This window comes from Phoxinus phoxinus, assembly GCF_949152265.1.
Source record: "Phoxinus phoxinus genome assembly, chromosome: 17".
NCBI classification, from domain to species: domain Eukaryota; kingdom Metazoa; phylum Chordata; class Actinopteri; order Cypriniformes; family Leuciscidae; genus Phoxinus; species Phoxinus phoxinus.
In genome coordinates, this window is record NC_136892.1 from 8,131,897 (window position 1) to 8,138,937 (window position 7,041).

Genomic DNA, 7,041 nt, shown 5'->3' on the forward strand with positions numbered 1-7,041 from the left:
ATTCAATAACTAACTCTTTCAACAGTGCATTGAAGATATTTGCAATGCAATCTGCTGTTGCATCGTTTGCTAATAAGCTCAAGCATTGTGCATTGAAGAATAACAATAAAATAATCATGCACTTTTTTTGTCTTGCAATGCATTCAAGAACTAACTCATTCAACAGTGCATAAAAGATATTTGCAATGCAATCTGCTGTTGCATCGTTTGCTTATAAGCTCAAGCGTTGTGCATTGAAGAATAACAATAAAAGTATCATGCACTTTGTGTCTTTGCAATGCATTCAAGAACTAACTTATTCAACAGTGCATTAAAGATATTTGTAATGCAGCCTCCTGTTCCATCGTTTGCTTATAATCTCAAGCGGTGTGCATTGAAGAATAACAATACAAGCACTTTGCACAATACAAGCACATATCATGCACTTTGTTGCCTATGCATTCAAGAACTAACTCATTCAACAGTGCATTAAAGATATTTGCAATGCAATCTGCTGTTGCATAGTTTGCTTATAAGCTTAAGCGATGTGCATTGAAGAATAACAATAAAAGTAACATGCACTTCTTTGCATTCAAGAACTAACTCAGGCCAAAGTGCACTTAAGACATTTGCAATGCAATCTGCTGTTGCATCGTTTGCTAATAAGCTCAAGCATTGTGCATTGAAGAATAACAATAAAAGTATCATGCTCTTTTTTTGCCTTGCAATGCATTCAAGAACTAACTCATTCAACAGTGCATTGAAGATATTTGCAATGCAATCTGCTGTTGCATCGTTTGCTTATAAGCTCAAGCGTTGTGCATTGAAGAATATCAATAAAAGTATCATGCACTTTGTTTCTTTGCAATGCGTTCAAGTACTAACTCATTCAACAGTGCATTAAAGATATTTGCAATGCAATCTGCTGTTGCATCGTTTGCTCATAAGCTCAAGCGTTGTTTATTGAAGAATAACAATAAAAGTATCATGCACTTTGTCGTTTTGCAATGCATTCAAGAACTAACTCATTCAACAGTGCATTAAAGATATTTGCAATGCAATCTGCTGTTGCATAGTTTGCTTATAAGCTCAAGCATTGTGCATTGAAGAATAACAATAAAATAATCATGCACTTTTTTTGTCTTGCAATGCATTCAAGAACTAACTCATTCAACAGTGCATAAAAGATATTTGCAATGCAATCTGCTGTTGCATCGTTTGCTTATAAGCTCAAGCGTTGTGCATTGAAGAATAACAATAAAAGTATCATGCACTTTGTGTCTTTGCAATGCATTCAAGAACTAACTTATTCAACAGTGCATTAAAGATATTTGTAATGCAGCCTCCTGTTCCATCGTTTGCTTATAAGCTCAAGCGGTGTGCATTGAAGAATAACAATACAAGCACTTTGCACAATACAAGCACATATCATGCACTTTGTTGCCTATGCATTCAAGAACTAACTCATTCAACAGTGCATTAAAGATATTTGCAATGCAATCTGCTGTTGCATAGTTTGCTTATAAGCTTAAGCGATGTGCATTGAAGAATAACAATAAAAGTAACATGCACTTCTTTGCATTCAAGAACTAACTCAGGCCAAAGTGCACTTAAGACATTTGCAATGCAATCTGCTGTTGCATCGTTTGCTAATAAGCTCAAGCATTGTGCATTGAAGAATAACAATAAAAGTATCATGCTCTTTTTTTGCCTTGCAATGCATTCAAGAACTAACTCATTCAACAGTGCATTGAAGATATTTGCAATGCAATCTGCTGTTGCATCGTTTGCTTATAAGCTCAAGCGTTGTGCATTGAAGAATATCAATAAAAGTATCATGCACTTTGTTTCTTTGCAATGCATTCAAGTAGTAACTCATTCAACAGTGCATTAAAGATATTTGCAATGCAATCTGCTGTTGCATCGTTTGCTCATAAGCTCAAGCGTTGTTTATTGAAGAATAACAATAAAAGTATCATGCACTTTGTCGTTTTGCAATGCATTCAAGAACTAACTCATTCAACAGTGCATTAAAGATATTTGCAATGCAATCTGCTGTTGCATAGTTTGCTTATAAGCTCAAGCATTGTGCATTGAAGAATAACAATAAAATTATCATGCACTTTTTTTGCCTTGCAATGCATTCAAGAACTAACTCATTCAACAGTGCATTGAAGATATTTGCAATGCAATCTGCTGTTGCATCGTTTGCTTATAAGCTCAAGCGTTGTGCATTGAAGAATATCAATAAAAGTATCATGCACTTTGTTTCTTTGCAATGCATTCAAGTACTAACTCATTCAACAGTGCATTAAAGATATTTGCAATGCAATCTGCTTTTGCATCGCTTTACACATACGATTAAGCGCTGTGCATTGAAGAATAACAATAAAAGTATCATGCACTTTGTTGCCTTGAAATGCATTCAAGAACTAACTCATTCAACAGTGCATTAAAGATATTTGCAATGCAATCTGCTGTTGCATAGTTTGCTTATAAGCTCAAGCATTGAGCATTGCAGAATAACAATAAAATTATCATGCACTTTTTTTGCCTTGCAATGCATTCAAGAACTAACTCATTCAACAGTTTATAAAAGATATTTGCAATGCAATTTGCGGTTGCATCGTTTGCTTATAAGCTCAAGCGTTGTGCATTGAAGAATAAAAATAAAAGTATCATGCACTTTGTTGCCTATGCATTCAAGAACTAACTCATTCAACAGTGCATTAAAGATATTTGCAATGCAATCTGCTGTTGCATAGTTTGCTTATAAGCTCAAGCATTGTGCATTGAAGAATAACAATAAAAGTATCATGCACTATTTTTGCCTTGCAATGCATTCAAGAACTAACTCATTCAACAGTGCATTGAAGATATTTGCAATGCAATCTGCTGTTGCATCGTTTGCTCATAAGCTCAAGCGTTGTGCATTGAAGAATATCAATAAAAGTATCATGCACTTTGTTTCTTTGCAAAGCATTCAAGAACTAACTCATTCAACAGTGCATTAAAGATATTTGCAATGCAATCTGCTGTTGCATCGTTTGCTCATAAGCTCAAGCGTTGTTTATTGAAGAATAACAATAAAAGTATCATGCACTTTGTCGTTTTGCAATGCATTCAAGAACTAACTCATTCAACAGTGCATTAAAGATATTTGCAATGCAATCAGCTGTTGCATAGTTTGCTTATAAGCTCAAGCATTGTGCATTGAAGAATAACAATAAAATTATCATGCACTTTTTTTGCCTTGCAATGCATTCAAGAACTAACTCATTCAACAGTTCATTGAAGATATTTGCAATGCAATCTGCTGTTGCATCGTTTGCTTATAAGCTCAAGCGTTGTGCATTGAAGAATATCAATAAAAGTATCATGCACTTTGTTTCTTTGCAATGCATTCAAGTACTAACTCATTCAACAGTGCATTAAAGATATTTGCAATGTAATCTGCTGTTGCATCGCTTTACACATACGATTAAGCGCTGTGCATTGAAGAATAACAATAAAAGTATCATGCACTTTGTTGCCTTGAAATGCATTCAAGAACTAACTCATTCAAAGTGCATTAAAGATATTTGCAATGCAATCTGCTGTTGCATAGTTTGCCTATAAGCTCAAGCATTGTGCATTGAAGAATAACAATAAAATTATCATGCACTTTTTTTGCCTTGTAATGCATTCAAGAACTAACTCATTCAACAGTGCATAAAAGATATTTGAAATGCAATTTGCGGTTGCATCGTTTGCTTATAAGCTTAAACGATGTGCATTGAAGAATAACAATAAAAGTAACATGCACTTCTTTGCATTCAAAAACTAACTCAGGCCAAAGTGCACTAAAGACATTTGCAATGCAATCTGCTGTTGCATCGTTTGCTAATAAGCTCAAGCATTGTGCATTGAAGAATAACAATAAAAGTATCATGCACTTTTTTTGCCTTGCAAGGCATTCAAGAACTAACTCATTCAACAGTGCATTGAAGATATTTGCAATGCAATCTGCTGTTGCATAGTTTGCTTATAAGCTCAAGCGATGTGCATTGAAGAATAACAATAAAAGTAACATGCACTTCGTTGCATTCAAGAACTAACTCAGGCCAAAGTGCACTGAAGATATTTGCAATGCAATCTGCTGTTGCATCGTTTGCTTATAAGCTCAAGCATTGTGCATTGAAGAATAACATTAAAAGTATCATGCACTTTTTTGCCTTGCAATGATTCAAGAACTAACTCATTCAACAGTGCATAAAAGATATTTGCAATGCAATTTGCGGTTGCATCGTTTGCTTATAAGCTCAAGCATTGTGCATTGAAGAATATCAATAAAAGTGTCATGCACTTTGTTGCCTTGCAATGCATTCAAGAACTAACTCATTCAACAGTGCATTAAAGATATTTGCAATGCAATCTGCTGTTGAATCGTTTGCTTAGAAGCTCAAGCGTTGTGCATTGAAGAATAACAATAAAATTGTCATGTACTTTGTTGCCTTGCAATGCATTCAAAAACTAACTAATTCAACAGTGCATTAAAGATATTTGCATTGCAATCTGCTGTTTGCATCGTTTGCTTATAAGCTCAAGCGTTGTGCATTGAAGAATAAAAATAAAAGTATCATTCAATTTGTTGCCTTTCAATGCATTCAAGAACTAACTCATTCAACAGTGCATTAAAGATATTTGCAATGAAATCCACTGTTGCATCGCTTGCTTTTACGCTCAAGCGTTGTGCTTTGAAGAATAACAACAAAAGTATCATTCACTTTGTTGCCTTGCAATGCATTCAATAACTAACTCTTTCAACAGTGCATTGAAGATATTTGCAATGCAATCTGCTGTTGCATCGTTTGCTAATAAGCTCAAGCATTGTGCATTGAAGAATAACAATAAAATAATCATGCACTTTTTTTGTCTTGCAATGCATTCAAGAACTAACTCATTCAACAGTGCATAAAAGATATTTGCAATGCAATCTGCTGTTGCATCGTTTGCTTATAAGCTCAAGCGTTGTGCATTGAAGAATAACAATAAAAGTATCATGCACTTTGTGTCTTTGCAATGCATTCAAGAACTAACTTATTCAACAGTGCATTAAAGATATTTGTAATGCAGCCTCCTGTTCCATCGTTTGCTTATAATCTCAAGCGGTGTGCATTGAAGAATAACAATACAAGCACTTTGCACAATACAAGCACATATCATGCACTTTGTTGCCTATGCATTCAAGAACTAACTCATTCAACAGTGCATTAAAGATATTTGCAATGCAATCTGCTGTTGCATAGTTTGCTTATAAGCTTAAGCGATGTGCATTGAAGAATAACAATAAAAGTAACATGCACTTCTTTGCATTCAAGAACTAACTCAGGCCAAAGTGCACTTAAGACATTTGCAATGCAATCTGCTGTTGCATCGTTTGCTAATAAGCTCAAGCATTGTGCATTGAAGAATAACAATAAAAGTATCATGCTCTTTTTTTGCCTTGCAATGCATTCAAGAACTAACTCATTCAACAGTGCATTGAAGATATTTGCAATGCAATCTGCTGTTGCATCGTTTGCTTATAAGCTCAAGCGTTGTGCATTGAAGAATATCAATAAAAGTATCATGCACTTTGTTTCTTTGCAATGCGTTCAAGTACTAACTCATTCAACAGTGCATTAAAGATATTTGCAATGCAATCTGCTGTTGCATCGTTTGCTCATAAGCTCAAGCGTTGTTTATTGAAGAATAACAATAAAAGTATCATGCACTTTGTCGTTTTGCAATGCATTCAAGAACTAACTCATTCAACAGTGCATTAAAGATATTTGCAATGCAATCTGCTGTTGCATAGTTTGCTTATAAGCTCAAGCATTGTGCATTGAAGAATAACAATAAAATAATCATGCACTTTTTTTGTCTTGCAATGCATTCAAGAACTAACTCATTCAACAGTGCATAAAAGATATTTGCAATGCAATCTGCTGTTGCATCGTTTGCTTATAAGCTCAAGCGTTGTGCATTGAAGAATAACAATAAAAGTATCATGCACTTTGTGTCTTTGCAATGCATTCAAGAACTAACTTATTCAACAGTGCATTAAAGATATTTGTAATGCAGCCTCCTGTTCCATCGTTTGCTTATAAGCTCAAGCGGTGTGCATTGAAGAATAACAATACAAGCACTTTGCACAATACAAGCACATATCATGCACTTTGTTGCCTATGCATTCAAGAACTAACTCATTCAACAGTGCATTAAAGATATTTGCAATGCAATCTGCTGTTGCATAGTTTGCTTATAAGCTTAAGCGATGTGCATTGAAGAATAACAATAAAAGTAACATGCACTTCTTTGCATTCAAGAACTAACTCAGGCCAAAGTGCACTTAAGACATTTGCAATGCAATCTGCTGTTGCATCGTTTGCTAATAAGCTCAAGCATTGTGCATTGAAGAATAACAATAAAAGTATCATGCTCTTTTTTTGCCTTGCAATGCATTCAAGAACTAACTCATTCAACAGTGCATTGAAGATATTTGCAATGCAATCTGCTGTTGCATCGTTTGCTTATAAGCTCAAGCGTTGTGCATTGAAGAATATCAATAAAAGTATCATGCACTTTGTTTCTTTGCAATGCATTCAAGTAGTAACTCATTCAACAGTGCATTAAAGATATTTGCAATGCAATCTGCTGTTGCATCGTTTGCTCATAAGCTCAAGCGTTGTTTATTGAAGAATAACAATAAAAGTATCATGCACTTTGTCGTTTTGCAATGCATTCAAGAACTAACTCATTCAACAGTGCATTAAAGATATTTGCAATGCAATCTGCTGTTGCATAGTTTGCTTATAAGCTCAAGCATTGTGCATTGAAGAATAACAATAAAATTATCATGCACTTTTTTTGCCTTGCAATGCATTCAAGAACTAACTCATTCAACAGTGCATTGAAGATATTTGCAATGCAATCTGCTGTTGCATCGTTTGCTTATAAGCTCAAGCGTTGTGCATTGAAGAATATCAATAAAAGTATCATGCACTTTGTTTCTTTGCAATGCATTCAAGTACTAACTCA